Below are 16,939 nucleotides of genomic sequence, written 5' to 3' on the forward strand. Positions count from 1 at the left end.
AACACTGTCTGGAAACAAATGCCATTTCCAGGGTGAGGGGAGAGTGTTCCCTCTGAGATTCTGTCTTGCTTCCTCCTCCTCCTGACACCAGCAAATTTTTCCCTAAAACACATTCTTTTCTCTTTAACATTTTCAGTATATTAGATATTTCAGAGTTCTTATAAATCCATTGATTAAAGGGATGAGTAGCTTAATGAATGAATGCACACTAAAAAAAAATCAGAACTGCAGACATTGAAATAATATCTTTTTTCTAATTCAGGACAAATTCAAAATATTTCTCAACACAGAGTAACATGAGTGCTCCCTAAAAACATCTAAAGCTTGTTGGGACCCAAACAGGTGCATGTGAATTACGTGCAGAGGGGGATTCCTTTGTTTTGTGTGATGACAGTTAATAGAAAGAGACATTTTAAAAAGCTAATTAATCAAATTTATCATGAGGTCGAAGACAACATGTCAAAATTTATTAAATTCGCCAGTCATAGCCTTTTAAGATTTTACACCTTGTCTGGATACCTTTCAAGGAGAGGGAAGACACCCTCTTGTCATAATTTCATTACATAATTCATCTAGCAAGAGTTCATTATCAGATCCTTGTACAGTTTTCCTGTACACAAAATTGGACATGGTGCATTATTTGTCTGTATTAACAATTGCCGTATTTTGATGGGATTACCTAAGAATTCTGTGTTTTAGCTGCAAGAGGGACAGAATTTCAGACACACACATACCCACACCTCCCCCACACTGCACAAAACCCCAATCTATGACTTTTAAGATTCATTATTCCTTAAGAAATACCTGGATGAACATATGTTCTTTTCTAAACAAGAAATCAGCTGTGCTTTCCTCTAATTAAGCAGCATGAAATAACAACACATTTCCATCTTAATCTTTCTTGCTGGCATTAATTTAACAACGTGTTTTATAAAAAAGAAAAAAAAAGACAGTTCTTTCAACTTGTCTGCTTTACTGACTTTGAAAAAATTACATTTATTTTTAGCATGCAACACTAAAATGTTTTTCTCTTAAGCCCAAATACAGTTATTAATTTGCTCTATTTTTTGTGTATTTACAACCAAGTGTTATTGGCAACACAATCTCATTACCTTTCCAGCATTCCAGCATTTCCTTTTATTTATTAATAAATTTTTCTGAAGTATTTTGAAGGCATATACCTTCTACCATTAAGAGACAGAATCCCAGTCTTGATAAACACAGTTTAGATTTAAAAATCCCAATTTTTTCATGTCACAGATTAATCATACTAACTGATTACAGCTATGGGTTTGCTGACATAACCCCATTTACACTGTTACCAAAGCTACCAAGCATTTCAATAAACAAAAGAGATTATAACATGCACAATTCACAAATTTAGCCCTTCATTTAGTCTTCATACTCCAAATTTCTCTTGGGTCTTCATCTTTTAACAACTTCTCTGTCTTTTCCAGTATCTTCTAAAATGCCATTTCCATCCACCACGACATACTAAAGGGACAAGCTCATGATCTAAATGTATCAATAATCTTTTAAAATCTGTTACTAGGATGATGCTGTATCTGCTGCATTTCATTTTCCCACTTTTTGTTTTGCCAGTTTGTCTCGGGATCAAAGTTAAGTTTTCACCAGAACTGCTCTCATCCACTGCATCCCCAAAACCTAATTATTATGGAAAATATTCTCTCTTTTATTTTCCATCAGCATTTCAGTAAAAGACTTTGTGCACTTGCCACATCCTTTATTACTGTAAACCCCTTTATTTTGTGGCAGTAAATTGTGAAGTTATCACCATCTGCAGTAACAGCTACACACATAACAAATCTTTGTTGTTTAATTACTGAGAGTGGAGTCTCAGTCATCTTAAGTCACTCTTCCCCTTGCCAGGGGATCTCCAGCAAGGTCAGGGCACAAAGCTCAGCTCTACCAGCTGAAGCCCTGTTACTTTTGCTCCACCCTAAACATCCCTGATTTTTATTATCTGTTTATTTAGCTCCCTGGGGGATCCTAAGTGCTTCACACTCTACTTTCTTAATCCTTCCTCAAAACAGAGGCCACTCAGACCCTTTGATGGAAAATTATACAGGACTCTTCACCTGAATACTTAAATATCTTCCTTGGATTTTTCTTCTCTCTTTTTTTTTTCTTTTTTAATTTGTAATCTTTCCCAGTGTGCCTGCTGAATTTACAACACAGAGGTCATGGTTAGGGAGAAAACTGGCAAAAGTCTCAGTTCAGATCTCTGACAATCCACTCTGATATTATTCTATATATACCTTCCTCCCTTTTCCCCATATGCTGTTAGCCCTAAAGTTTGAGTTTTCTTTTCTCATTTTCTTTTCATTCTAATTCTCAGCAAAGCCAGAATTTTCCTTCCCCCACATCCTGCCATTCTTCCTTCTTGACACATTTTCCTCTTCCTCATATTATTTGTTCAATCTCACTTGGCCTTACAGATTTTTCTCTCCTCAACCTTCCCCCTCCTTTTTTCTTTTTATGGACACAATCACTTCCCATCCTGTATTATCACACAGTATCAGACTCAGACTATTCCCAGACTGCTTTCCCCAACAGTCTCCTGGAAAATGCTTATCCCCATTAAATCCCATAAAAATGCTTTTTATCTCCATTATGTCGATCCACTCTCATCAGCATCTAAAAATCAGGACAAAATTATCTCTGTTTTTCATTTTCTTTTCCATAACACATAACGTCATCATGCTTATCTCTCTCAGTCTACAGCAGAAGTCTTGAAAGTATTATTTTTCAGTTGTATTTTATACCTTCTCAGAACATAACCAGAATGTCTTCATCAAGATCCTTCAAGTCAAAGGACTGAAATCCAAAAACCTGTTTTAGAGAAAAGTGAGGGGTGGTACAGAATCCCATGTGCTTCACTGACAACCATTATATTGTCAGGCAGAATTAAAGAGTATATAGAAGGTATTATTAATATCTCCATGCTTCACAGAGGCACTGAATATTTATTTAATTCCTGATTTTATTTTTCACTTTCTGAATCTCTATTTCCTCTTTCTATTTATTCTATTCCTACCCTGTCATTTTGATTTGCAAATACATCCTGAATTGCAGGTTTTTAATGTATTCATGTGTAGGTCACTGCTGTATCTGCCAGTTCCTTTTGCAATATCTTCATCTCAGCAAACTTCAGCTTCAGTGAGAATTTTTGAAACTTGCTTTCCTGATCAGTTTTTCTCAACATTTCTCTGATTAAGCATCCTCTGATCAAACAGATTTTTTCTTTTTGCTTTTTCTGTAGGTACCCTGTGTTGCTATGGGGCAATAATTTATATTAAAGCCTTTTTGTGTAATTGTAAAATGTTGTTCTCTGAGGACCCTTAAGGGGAAATTTATCTCCTTATACAGAATCACAGTTTTCTTTAAAATAAAAGTTTCAAAAAACTAAGAGCTTGAATAAAAAGCAGTGTTAACAAATCATCCTACTTCTCCAATTTTTGTTCCAGGAGAGTGTCTGTTCCAGCAATTTCTACTGATCCTATACAACTGCATTGTTTCAATTAATCCAAGCATTTATATCTAATTAAAAAATAATGAAATTTTTGATGAATTCTGTTTAAAAAACTACTTGGTTTTTTGAGTTTACTACAGAAAATAAAACAGTTGTGAGTCAATGAAGTGGAAAATTGCTGTCTTCTAAAGGATGTCCAAGGTGCAAAATGTTCTCTTATTCGCTGTTATCAGTATGTCTAGTAATTGCTTTTTGTCCAACTGTTTATAAAGGGAGAAACAGACTTACAGTCTGGAGAAAAAGAGACAGCAAAACAGGCAAAATTAAAGAATAATGTTTTTTTAATTATTTTCCTATTTTACAGCATTAAGGAAGCATACCAAAAAAAAAGCCATTTCACCTAACAAAATGGAAAAAAAGTAGAGGGATGGAAAAAAAGCTGCATGAAACAATTAAAACAAGCAACAGGTCACACTTAAAAACTAACATCCGTGGTCTTTAGTTACTTTAGCTCTTTGGAACAAAAAAGACTTTCTACTAATTACAAGGGTTTTAGCCATAAGCTTGAGAAATTTCTACATAGCTCTAATTATAGAACAGCATTTTAAAATACTACCTGGCACTCAAATATGCTTCAGATCAGCATAAAAAGGAGTGTTATAAAATTGCTTTCTGCAACAAACTAACAACAGCACAGACTGAGATCATATCCCTCTTCCATGATTAGCACCCACATACACAACTGAATTTTCCTTTGGCATTTGGCTTTCTGAAGAGAATTTCAGGTCGGGGGATTTTGGTTTTTTGTTTGTTTTTCTGGTGTGGTTTTTGGAGGTTTTTTTTCTTTGTACGGTTTTGGATTCTTCTCTGTTTTATAAAGATTACCTGAGAAAAGTGAGGGGAAATTCTCACATTTGTATATATAGACAGAATTTTATTTTCAAGAATAATTTAAGAAATAAATATGAAAAAAGGTAAAAATTTAGACAGCAATTTATTCTATTGTCCAGTAAACACAGGTAGGGGAGTACCAAACAGGTGCTTTCCAGAACTAAACTAACACCTCACCCTGCTGCAAAATGATGGGATTTACTTCCCTCTCTTCAATTTCTCTATTTTTTCTTAACACAACCATTCAGTGTTCTACAGTATAGCCTTGCAACTGTAAGTTCAGTTTGCACCACATTTGCATTTGTAACACAGAATTAAGTCTTTGAAAACCCTTCCTGGGGTTTACCAAACCTCTTTGATGTTTTCACCTTGTCCACATAAATGAAATCTTTATTAAAGAGAAGGGTGATTAAGGCCATTTTCATAAAATGATAACGAGTTCCTGACAGATTTACTTTCCTTCTAGGCAACTTTCCAACAAAAGTCAACAGCTAACAAGAATTCTATATCTGAATTCATGTTGGAGGATGTAACTCACTAATTAAGTGTTCCTTAAACATTTCAAGGAACATTCAGACTTCCTGACTGATCCACTCCAAGCACTGCTTGATAAAGAGATACTACACTTAAGTGTAGCTGAATAAATTGAGGTCTCTTTTCTTTCTCAGGCACCCTCAATCCAAGGTCTAGCATCCTATTCCAAAGTAAAGCCTACCTTGAAAAAGAAGTAAGTCATTTTCACAGGAACGTCCAACATTTTAAGATGCATTTCTAAATTCTGTGCCTTGTCAATCCTTCAATTTATTCACATGTGAAGAGAAATGTTCAAGTACCTGCATACTCTCTATTACTCTGATAAAACACACTTTTTTCTTAAAAATACTTAAACCAGCAGGATTTACTTAATACTTTAACCAGGCTAGTCTTTGATGAATTAACACAGAAGAATGGACTTCAGCAGGGCTGTTGCCATGTTCCTCATAACTTATCCACAATCCCCTGGGATTTGTGTCTAGAAATCTTCATGTTCCTTCCCCAAGCAGAGATGTCCCTAACACATTCAAACACTTCAGAGAATCGGCATAAAGGAATTTTCTGCTCCCTAACATAGCTGTACCAAAAGGTTTTATTTATTCAAACTGTGCTGCCACAACTGCAGGCACACAATTCCTAACTGACAATTTGTGAACACTGACCTACGTACAAAGGTCACAAATCTTTAATCAAGATTATCAAACCAGACAAGGGCTGCAGCAGCAGTGCCATGTCTAAGCAGAGATCTAATCTGAATACTGGATAACCAGGCTCTTCTCTCAGGAACTCTCCCAGGAACCATTCTAGTGATGCCTCTTGGAGCCCCAAATCCGTGGAACAGGGTTTTTGGGTCTCTCCTGCCCTGGACAACTATGTCAGTGCAACAGATCCAGATGTTTATACACTTACACTCAATTCACTCATGCAATGGAGTTTCTCTAGGACAGCCCTAACAAAACTCAAGTATTATATAAAAGAGTTCAGTATGATCAAGTCCATTATAATACAACCACAAGATGATTAAAATAACTTCCTACAGGTGCCAGATATCTGCCATCATGTTTGGATAAGATCAGGAATATCTTACTCCTTGCTGAGCTTCTAATCCTGCCTCCTCAGAATATGTCAAAACTGATAATCATGGCAGACATTTACACTTGATATCTTTATTTTTCCCAGGAGCATCAACATCTACAAATTGCAGTTCTAGCTGTTGTCTCCGCTCTCCTGAACTGCCCTTTGTATCCGTTCATCCCCCACAGTCCTCCTCACCTCCCCCAACACGTTGACACAGGGGAGTTTTAAAAGGAAATCAGAATGAAGTTCATTGCACAGAAGGGAGATTTATTTTAGCATTTTAGCATAGGCACATACGAAACATTGAGAGAACTACTTGCATGCAAGAATGAAAGTCAGATCGGCTTGTATGCAAGTTGAGATATTTCAAGTCAAATAATTTCAAGTCAATTTTTTTTAAATGCTGAGTTGAGGTAGCACAGTGTCTTTGTAGTCAAAAATTGCAGAAACTCCATTATTTTGCAGGACATTTTACACTGATCTGTGAGTACCCAAAGATTACAGCAAAAAATGCTCTACTTAGGAATACACGGCATAATGCAACCCAACACCTTCAAAACTATCCATACAGATAGTTCTTTGAAAGGAAATAATATCTCATCAGCACAGAGGGAGTATTGATCTGCTAAATGGCAAAATACAGCATCTTCATAACCTTCCACCTTCACTCCTGTCACTAGAGTATATATCCAGAATATATTTTATAAAGTGTTTTTTCCTTCTCTTTTTGTTCCACACGATCAACACAAGGCTTACTATAATAGCAACAAAACAACCCATGCATCAAATTCTGACAGAAAACAACCCAGGTGCTTCAGAACAGACCATCAGAAAAATCTATGAAAATTCAGACCATCAGAAAAATCTATGGGGAAACAAAAAAATGTAAAATGCCTTTTTCATGAAAGGAAATATAGACTGTATATCATTAAATGAACAATGCATGAAAATAACGCTCAATGACCAACCCCATGCAACTCTAAAAATCCAAAGTAACAGAGAGCAAAAATACTTTATAAAAGGAGTCCAAACTACACCCAAAGCAATCTGAAAACTCTCACAATTCTTCTGTAAGTTCCCTCTTTAAAAAACAGAGCACATAGAGGATACTTATTTCAACCACTTAAATTTGCACTGCACGACAGATAAAATGTAATTTCAGATAAAATGCCCAAGTTTATAAGGCTGCTCCTGTCTGCCTTCAGCCCTGCCTTATATAATAACCTTCATGTGATTCAGCACTCTTCAGTTTCCCAGATCTCTCAAGGCAGCTCCCCTCACAGCTCACAAATACCACCCTTCCTTCACACCCTTCTCTCTTCTTCCTTCCTTTACTATCACAAATTCCAACAACTTAACTGATGACATCCAGCACTGTAAAAACTAAAAAAATAAAAAAAAAAAACTTTTTAAAAATTCCACAACACTAAAATAAGGAAATTTGACTGAATTTTTTGCCATCTGTATCTCTTTGGGAAGAAAAAAAATCACAAAGTAGAATAAAACAGCATAAAAGTGTGACCAAAAATACACCATAAACTTGCTATTCCTGACTAAATGGTTTCTTACAGATACAGGGCATTAAGGATGACAAGAAACAATAAATCCTCTCAGCTGGAGGGAGGAGGGGAAGGTCTTTCTCTACACCCAATCCAGGCAGCTTCCCACTGCCAACTCCAGAATAGCTTCATCATCCATTAATAAGATGAAATATGATCCACCTGTGATTTTTACCACTTTCAGTAAAAAAGTTATTAGCTGAAAAATGGTTTTGGACTTTTTCAGGCTCTTTTTCATGAATACCAAAATTAACAAGATCTCCCAAGATTATAGGCAAAGAACCACTTTGGGCTACATATTTTTAAGGAAGCTCACAATGAGATCCTTCCCAGGAGAGGCCAAGAAAAGAAGAAAAATTACTGTTTTTTTGTTTCTTCTTCTTCTTCTTGGGTTGGATTTTTAATTTGCAGATCTCAAAATATTGTTTTGTCAACTGCAAGCAACGCTCTCATGTTTGCAACTGGAACTGTTCAAACTAATCCCTGCATGGTAAATTTCTGGAGATATATACAAGAAAAAGGTGTGTTAAAATACCACACATTGTATAGAAACAGAAATTTTATTGCCATCAGTGCTCTTGAGATGAAACTGCAAAACAGTCAGAGTTTATATTTATTTTAATTGCAGACAATAGTCTGAGCCACACTGAAAACAACCTACACCTTTAAAAATACATATAATCATTTACATTCCACCCTGAACTCTGAAAATGCAGGGGAAATTACGTAGTAATCACTTAACATTTATTTTAGTAACGAGTCATTGGAATAAAAACCAGAAAAAACAATTCCAGTCATAAACTATTCTGAGATGCTTAATGTGAAAGAGTAAAAACAACAGAAACTATTACAATTGATTTTTAATTAATTGATTGATTTCAACACTTATTTACAGCAATCTTTAAAGCAGCTCTCCAAGAACACGTAAGAAGAATAGATTCATGTTTTTATTGTAATTTTAAAACTGCAGGGGTTATTTCTGGAAAAACTCCTTCAATTCCAAAATGGCTCAGTGAAATATGGCTCTTGCATAACTCCTGCTGGAGCAGGGGCTTTACAAGACAATACCAAAAATGTCCCTAGCATCCTCCAACTGGAGCTCTCCTTTTTCTGCTATAAAACACTCACTCTAGTTCACTCTTCCACCGTTAATTTACCCTGCCTTTCTCCCCATCCTGTGCCCAAATGGGAGAAGCTGCCACAGTGTTTTTCAGAGCATTGTTACAGTCCCTATAAATGCAAAGAACACACAAAATGTTTCTCTAATGCCATCTCTATGTGGTACCAAGAGCTCTTCATGAGCCCTCCCTATCTGAAAGATGCATTTATCCACATTTCTAAGGAAAACAGCTGCTCAAGACCACACAAATACCTAATGTGTTCCATGCTCTCCTGCACCTCTCTCTCAACCAGGAGCTTCAAACTATTTCATGTGACAATACACCAATGCTGACAACTTCTGACAATGCCATTGTAAGAATTTTTTCAATTTTATTCATCTGAAGTCATGATACCTCTACTTACAGACACAATCCCTCTACTTACAGACAAGACAACTACACCAACAGGATCTGCTCCTGTCTGACGTAAAAGTGTTATTTAAAATACTGAAAAGGACTTGAAAGAATTTGGTGTCTGTGGAAACAAAAAGCAACCTAAGAACATTTTTCCTATTCCCAGTCCAATGCCTGCACAGCAGCTTTCAAGTGGCTCTGCTGCTCTCCAAACACACACCCAAATATCTGTGCTACATAAATAATGGATAATGATGGTAACAAAAAATATTTTAAACCTGTCATCTTAATTGAGCTGCCTTTTCAACACATGACTTGAAGACTTACTTATACTGAAATTTATAATGAATTGCACATATAGGTGAACATTTACATTAAGACTCAATTTATGTGCCAAAAAGTCATTGCAGGTAGATAATCCAAACTTATATTGAACAGAATCTACTTCAAAAAATTGAACATTTACAGCAACACATTTTAAAATTAAAAAAAAAAAAAAAAGCATATACAGACCTTCCAGTAGTCAGATTGTAAACTGTAGTACCTCTGGTATGCAGATAATGCTGTAGGAAAGAAAAATGAATGTTCAATTTGTTTTGTTTCATTTTCTTTGAAGAAAAAGATAAAAATCCTTAAGAGTCAGAATACACAACATTAAAATGATAAATGGTTTAATAAAAGTAACACTGCCATGGTAAGTACACTGTTGTGGGCAATGCATTCCTTGAGATTATAATTTTGTTTTATGAAATGTCAACCCAGAAGTATATTTATTATTAATCTTACAAATGTAAATCAAGCAATATTTTAAAGAAAACCTATAACAAAGAAATAATTTGAAATTTTGGGATTTTCATCCCGGACAAAGCTGTTCTAAGATTTAAAAATTTAATCATGTAGCTCATTTACCACGCTCCCTGATGCCCTGTAATTTCTGAAGAACTGGTGAGGAGGGACATACAAAGAGAAATCAATTTCACATGGCCTTTCATTCTGAGAAACAAAAGCAAGCAGAAAAAAGAATAAAAGCTTACATTTTATTCCACAGTCACGGCCAAGACTAACCTGGAAATCAGTGCTAAGAACAGCTCTGTTCAATAGAATATTAGCTCTACTTAGCAACCAATTTCTCCAATCACCACTCCTGCATCCCTCTTCCTTACTAAAAATTCTGGTTGATTCATCTTGCCCTTGGGCTAACAGGCCACCTCGGACTAGAACACAAACAGGCTTTGCTTTTTCCTAAAAGCACAGCATTAGGAACCATCAAAAATGAAGCATTTTAAGTCAAGATTCACTGCAGTAACACCAAGATACTGATTTTTCAAGTGTTTGCTCCCTAAGATTAAAATACACAATGTGTGGAAACTAAACAACCAAAGAAGACAACTCCAGCTTTGGAAAACCATAAGCACTAAACATATTAAGACACAAGAACAACAATGTGTAGTTTAGGTGCAGCTTCATTTCCTGCAAGCACCATGGATAAATCATGTCCACAAATGTTATCACCCTTCAATGCCTGTCTTGGATATTCATTTTTGTAACTTGACCAAAGTTCTTGTGCTTAAATGAAATAAGAGCATACACATCATGGTAAAGACATAGAACCTGTGCACTCCTCTGTCTATGGAGACTCACAACCTTTATCTGTAAACAAAACATGCTGATCCGTGTCCATGAGGTGCCCCTCGCCACTAAAATGCTTGTAAGACCAATTTCTAATTTTGATGTTCTAAACTGTGGTTTATTCAGATGCTCAGACTAGAAAAATGAACTTAGAAGATTCATTGATCACACATTATTAACATGCAATGTATTTAAAACAATGTAACTCAGACAAACAAAATCACTTAATCTAATCTAAGTCTTTCACAATTTAAGAACACAATTCCTCCTCCAACACTCCCCCACCCCTACCCCCCGAAAAAAACTGGTACAAGAATCTTAGACTGAAGACTTCAGTCTAACAATATAAGTTGAAGAATGTTAAAATTAAGCATATTTTAGTCACATTCTGCCATTATGTTTTAAAGGATTTTCACAGTAAGACAAAATAACATCCTACTCCTCTCCAAAGGCCCTTTTAGATTCAACTTCTCCTAGATATCATTAATAAGTTTTCAACAAAAAGGAATAATTATCTTCTGAACACGGTAATGACTTTGCTTTTCCCAACAGGAACAAGTACATGCTCTATGAAACAGTTTTGTAATGCATCACATCACAAATAAAAGGAGGTTTTTCCTTTTACTCAAGCAGTATCTATCCCAATTTTAAGGGTTAAAGTATATTTCAAATACTCAGGTCAACAGCACCATATTGTGCAACATTCAAGAAACTGAGAACCTCTTCAAAAATTTTTTTTTAAAAAACAAATACTGCAGTGAACTATACAGGGGATATGGATAAAAAGATGAAAAGAACATCAAATAGAATGCTAAGAATTATACTGGAAAAATAAAAGGGATAACATTTTCACCATAGCTGTTAAAAAATCCACGAATTACCCACATGAGCTTATCCATTAAAAAGGAGAGGCGGAATGTGCTTACCTATAGCAGTTTAGGCACTGCTAGTAAGTTTATAAAATGTCAACAGTATTAAAAACTACATAAATAATCAGAATACCTTAAAGAGAAAGAATAGGAAAAAAAGAAAGCAAGAAGAAACTTGCTCTGAAAAATCCTAACACCTCCATTTAACATGGAGGGAAGTTATTACAGAAAGGAGTCTTTGCTCCATGACATTCTACCAGTTTTCTTTAAGAAAAAGGATGTTTGGCTGTGATTTTCTTTTCCAACTCTTCCATTCTTCAATAAAGTTCAGCAACTTCCCACAGGAACAGCTGAAGTGATCATTTAATGTGCCAAGCTCAGTTACAATTAAAAACAAGCACATGGGAAGCGTGGACTGCTGAAATCTATTTATATTTACATGATAAGACGATGAGGCCTCCATTCTAAGGAGCCACATTTCTCTTCCAGAGGAACAAAGAGGACACTTAAGTCCTCCTCAGTGTCTGAAGTGTCCAATCCTCCTGCTGGCCTCAGAAACAGCCAGGCATCCAGCCCGTTCTAAGCTAACAGTATTCCTTTTCTACTTCTTGCACATGAAATGCTAAAATTCCCAGAGTTCTTCTAAAAAAGGATGAATCATGGAGGGTTCCATTAAGCCAGAGCTAAATGTCCCTTTCCTCCTCAGGAAAGTCAGACAACTAAAAAGTGTCACCATGCATAATTTCAGTATTATCAAGTGCTCAGCTTATAGTAAGTTACCTCTGAAATCTGATTTCAGCCCCTTGCACAATTACACTAAATATCTGCTCCATGAGCACTCAAGTTCTGCTGAAAAGGATTAAAGGAACAGAAAAACAGAAAAAAAAGGATTCAAGAAAATGTTCCTTTTGACAGAACCCATACGAAATACTCCTGATCAAGCATAACCCTAAGAAGAATCTTGCATATGAGATGCCAGAAATCAAATTATGAAAGCAAGATTTTTGAAAAACTGAACCAACGTAGATATAAAGGAAAACATGAACCATAAATTTTGAACCCTATTATATTTCATAGTCCCTGAGTGAGTCACCCATAAGCATATATTTATTCTAAATTTTATGGTGTAGAAATTAGTACCTTATCTAAAACCTCTATTGTAGAACTACAAGCAACTTCTCCCTTAAATTAACTTTTGTATTGATAGGAAATACGTGTAAATCCCTCAAAATACAAACTTTAAAATAAGAAAGAAAAGAGCAACTGAATCTGCAGAGCCACAAGAAATTTATACAAGGCCCTATCTGCAACAGGGGGTGTGCTTTATCAATGTTCTGATTCTGACTCTAGGATGATATTCCCTTGTTTATTCAAAAGCAAAAAAATCCCAGTTACTTGGGTCACGCAGCACATTAGTAGTATTAAAAAAAAAAAAACAACAAAACCAAGAACAAACAAAAATGAACAACAAAAAAAAAATCCTAACACTAAAGGCTGAAATATCATTTTGCACCTTTACTTTTCATCCAAGATTGGTCATTCCAAAGTGAGACAATTTTTCTCACAAAAAGATTCTATCAACTACTGCCCCTCTTCCAACACAGGGTCAACTCTCATTTTTACACATTCAAGTGAATTATCCCATTTCAGTTATGATGTCTGTCTTAAACATTATAAAATGAGTGCTTTGAAATCACTCCTAGGCACACCAGGATTCTGCAGACAATCTTTTGATTAGGAACTCACTATTGAGCTTTTTCAATTTAAAACTTTGCCACTGAAATTCTTACACATATGGAATTGTATAAAGACAATAAAGGACATAAAAACTTCTTTTTTCCCTGCATGTGAAACACGCACAAACATCCAGAAAATGCATGTCTGGACTCAAAGAACAGGACAGAGCATCAACAGCAGGACAATGCCTCTTGCCTCATCCTCAACTACTTTTTGTAGTCAATCACAGAAAGCTTTTAAAAGCACAGAACTGACAGACCACATTCAGACACCAAAAAAATACTCAACAATTACTAAAAGAAGTGTTCAGTTACCTATTTCCCTCCTTCTGTCCTTTATTTAATTTCTTTATTAGTTGATGCTCTTCCTATGAACACCTCTCTCCAAAACCTGGCCATGTATATTATTTTTCTAACAGTTAATCCTTGTGATCATATTCCTGAAAACCCTGTGAGTGGCAGATCCAACATTTACCATCCTCCCCAGAGGAGGGGACAGGTATACCCCAAAGCTATACACAGCTTTTCAAGTCAATCACCATCAGCTATATTGCTAGGTGAAAATAAAATGTTTACCTGAAATAGCTCTGAAAAGCAAAACACCACCTTTCTAACAGAATTGCTACCATTGAACAGTGAGAATCCTCCTGAGCTCAAACTCTCTTCAGAATCTGTCTGTAAACCTCAGACACCTCATGCAGAGCTGACCCTCAATGAGTTCACACACTTGGAGTTTACTGGTTTCCTCTCACAGGTATTTTGTCACCCAGAACTACCCCCTTTGCAATATGTATGGTTACTTTAACCCTGACAGACTTTATTATGTGCCCCCTAAGAGTTTGCCTTCCTCTCCTATGATAGGACCAAGGGCTATGTCAGAAGCAGAACATGGATAACACTTGCTCCTTATTCCTCCCTGTTTAAGATTCCTCGGTATCCTGCAGAGAATAAAAAACAAATTTGACTTAATTAACATGTATGTGGTTTCAGGATTTTTCTTTCCATCTACTTAACTTCATAGGATGTTCACAAAACTTAGTTTCAGTAGTAAGATAAGACAATATCTCTTTGTACCCAGAATCTACATACTTGACCTAAACAAACAAGGAAGGTGACAGCGGGGAGGAAAAATGTCTAGACTGAGTGACAACCACCCACTTGTCACCTTTAGCACATTTCATCGTAAATCATGCAGTCAGAGGATGGCTTTTATGATCTGCTCTAATAAACTCACTTTATGACACCTTAAAACTTAAGAGGCCTTCAAAGTGATACAAACATGGAGCAGTTGGAGTGTTTTAGTGCTTGAGTAAGAAGAAAGCGAACTACATACTAACACCATCTAGTGGCACCTTGCAAGGCTAAATGTGACTAACACAAATTTTTGGCTTACTGAACTTAGAAACATCAAGCTTTAATTTGACTACATACCCTGAAAAGAAAACTTTAATCCAAACCAAAGTTCTGTATTGGTCTGTGTAAAACAGTATGTGTTTTCTCAAACACAATTATTTTTAATTTAGTTTTTTAAATGAGCACTAATATTTCTTAGTGCTTATCTGATGTGAAACTAATAGTAAAATAGAAAATCTGCTGAAGAACTGCACAAGGGAAGCTTGGAAAGAGCACATCTCTTGATTTAAATCTGACTGATTCCAGGAAAAAAATAAATCTTCATTAAACACCTAAGAGATACATGCAGGCTGCAGAGACAGCTTATATATAGTGCAGGTTTTACCCACCATGGTGTTTTAACCTAGCAATGTGAAAACTGCTTTGCCATAAAATTAAAGACATCAAAAGGTGAGAAAATTCCAAGGTTGAGCCAAAAGAATTGACTTTGCTGGGTAAACATTGGCTGGATGGCCAGGCTGAGAGAGTTGTGGGAAATGGAATTACATCCAGCTGCTCACCAGGTGTGCTCCCCAGGGCTCAGTGTGGGGTCACTCCTGCTTGGTACCTTCATCAACAACCTGGACAAGGGGATCGAGGGCTGAGGTTCAACCAGGCCAAGTGCTGGGTCCTGCACTTGGGTCACAACAACCCTCCCAGGCTGGGGAAAAAGGGGCTGGAAAGTGACGGGTGGAAAAGGAGTGGTGGTCACCAGCTGGATGAACATGAGCCAGAGAGCCAAGGAGGCCAATGGCACCTGGCCTGTGTCACCAGTGGTGTGGCCAGCAGGACCAGGGCAGTGCTTGTCCCCTTTACTGGGCACTGGTGAGGTCACACCTCCAATCCTGCGTCCAGTTTGGGGCCCCACAGGACAAGCAGGACATTGAGGTTCTGGAGCATGTTCAGAGATGGACAATGGAGCTGGGGAAGGGTCTGGAGAACAAACCTGATGAGGAGCAGCTGAGAGAGCTGGGAGTGTTTAGCCTGAAAGAAAAGGTGATCAGGGAACTCACTGCCTTCTACAAAGTACCTGGAAGGCAGCTGTAGGGGTGAGGTGTCAACTGGCTCTGCTTCCAAGCAACAAGTCTTGACAGGACAAACAAAATGGCCTCAATTCGCACCAGGAGAGACACTGACTGGCTATTTAGAAAATTTTCTTTGTGAGAGGATTGTCAGACATTGGCACAGGCTGTCCAGGAAGTGGTGGAGTAACCATGCCTGGAGCTATTTAAAAGACATTTAGATGTGTTGTAGGGGGACATGGTTAAATGGTGGCCTTGGAAGTGCTGAGTTAATGGTTGGACTAGTTTATCATAAAAGTCTTTTCCAACTTCCATGATTCTATGATTCTGTAATAACCAAAAAAAAAAAAACCATGGAAGTGAGAGCAGCAAAATGCCACTCAGGTCTTTTGTTTTAAGGCCTCAGGCAGATGCTGCTCTCTGTTTCCTCCAGAGATTTTGACTGAAAGTACCAAAGAGACAATCAAAGAAGCCTAAAGCATGTCTTCCTTTTAACACAGAATGAACGCTGACACACAAAAGCAATACAAGCATAGATTTAAGACAGAAAAATCATCAAATAGTCCTCTAAGAAATTTTATTAACAGCTCCACATCCCCATCTGGAAATTTATTGTAGCAGCAAAGTGATGTGAAGCCCACTGTCCCATCAAGTATTAAATGTGAAAGATATACAAGTTTGACAAGAAATTTACAATTCCAGAAATCCTTTTGATCTTGAACTCTGTGAAAAGTCTTAAAATACTGAAAACCAGTGAAGAAACCCAATGGATTTTCATCAAGTTCAACAATCTTCCAAGAGCGCATTACACAAAAGGGTCTTTTAACAATTGAGTGTTTATTCAGAACACCTTCCAAAGTGAAAATTTTCAGACAACCAGTCAAAAACATGGCCTTGGTATATTTTATAATAAAACTGTCGACTGCTAACCTCTGCTCCACATACATACAATTTATAAAGAACATTTTAATGTTCTAAGCATCCTTTTTCCTGCAGAAATTTCACGTAATGGTTTAAACCAACTGAAATTAAACCACCCAAAATGTATCTCACCTTCAGGATTCTGTAAACAGCTCTAAATAGAAGTAACTCCAATTCTACCAGTTAGTTCCAGTTACAAGCAACAAAATAAAACCCCTTAAACCTAAATATCACACTTATTTGAAACAGTCATCTCTTCCTTGACTCATTCAAGCTATTTAATTCATTCTAGTTCTTCAGGA

General features: G+C 36.5%; 1 protein-coding gene across 1 annotated transcript in view; it reads right to left on the reverse strand.

Annotated features, from left to right (window-relative positions):
- The window catches only part of KDM6A (lysine demethylase 6A), a 119,079-nt gene that overhangs the window by 97,561 nt on the left and 4,579 nt on the right, over nucleotides 1-16,939 (reverse strand). The window contains exon 2 of the mRNA XM_014310661.2: nucleotides 9,582-9,631. The gene's annotated coding sequence lies outside the window, so the exon portion shown is untranslated. The remainder of the gene's footprint in view (nucleotides 1-9,581; nucleotides 9,632-16,939) is intronic.

The sequence above is a fragment of the Geospiza fortis genome, unplaced genomic scaffold, assembly GCF_000277835.1.
Source record: "Geospiza fortis unplaced genomic scaffold, GeoFor_1.0 scaffold159, whole genome shotgun sequence".
Taxonomy (NCBI): Eukaryota; Metazoa; Chordata; class Aves; order Passeriformes; family Thraupidae; genus Geospiza; species Geospiza fortis.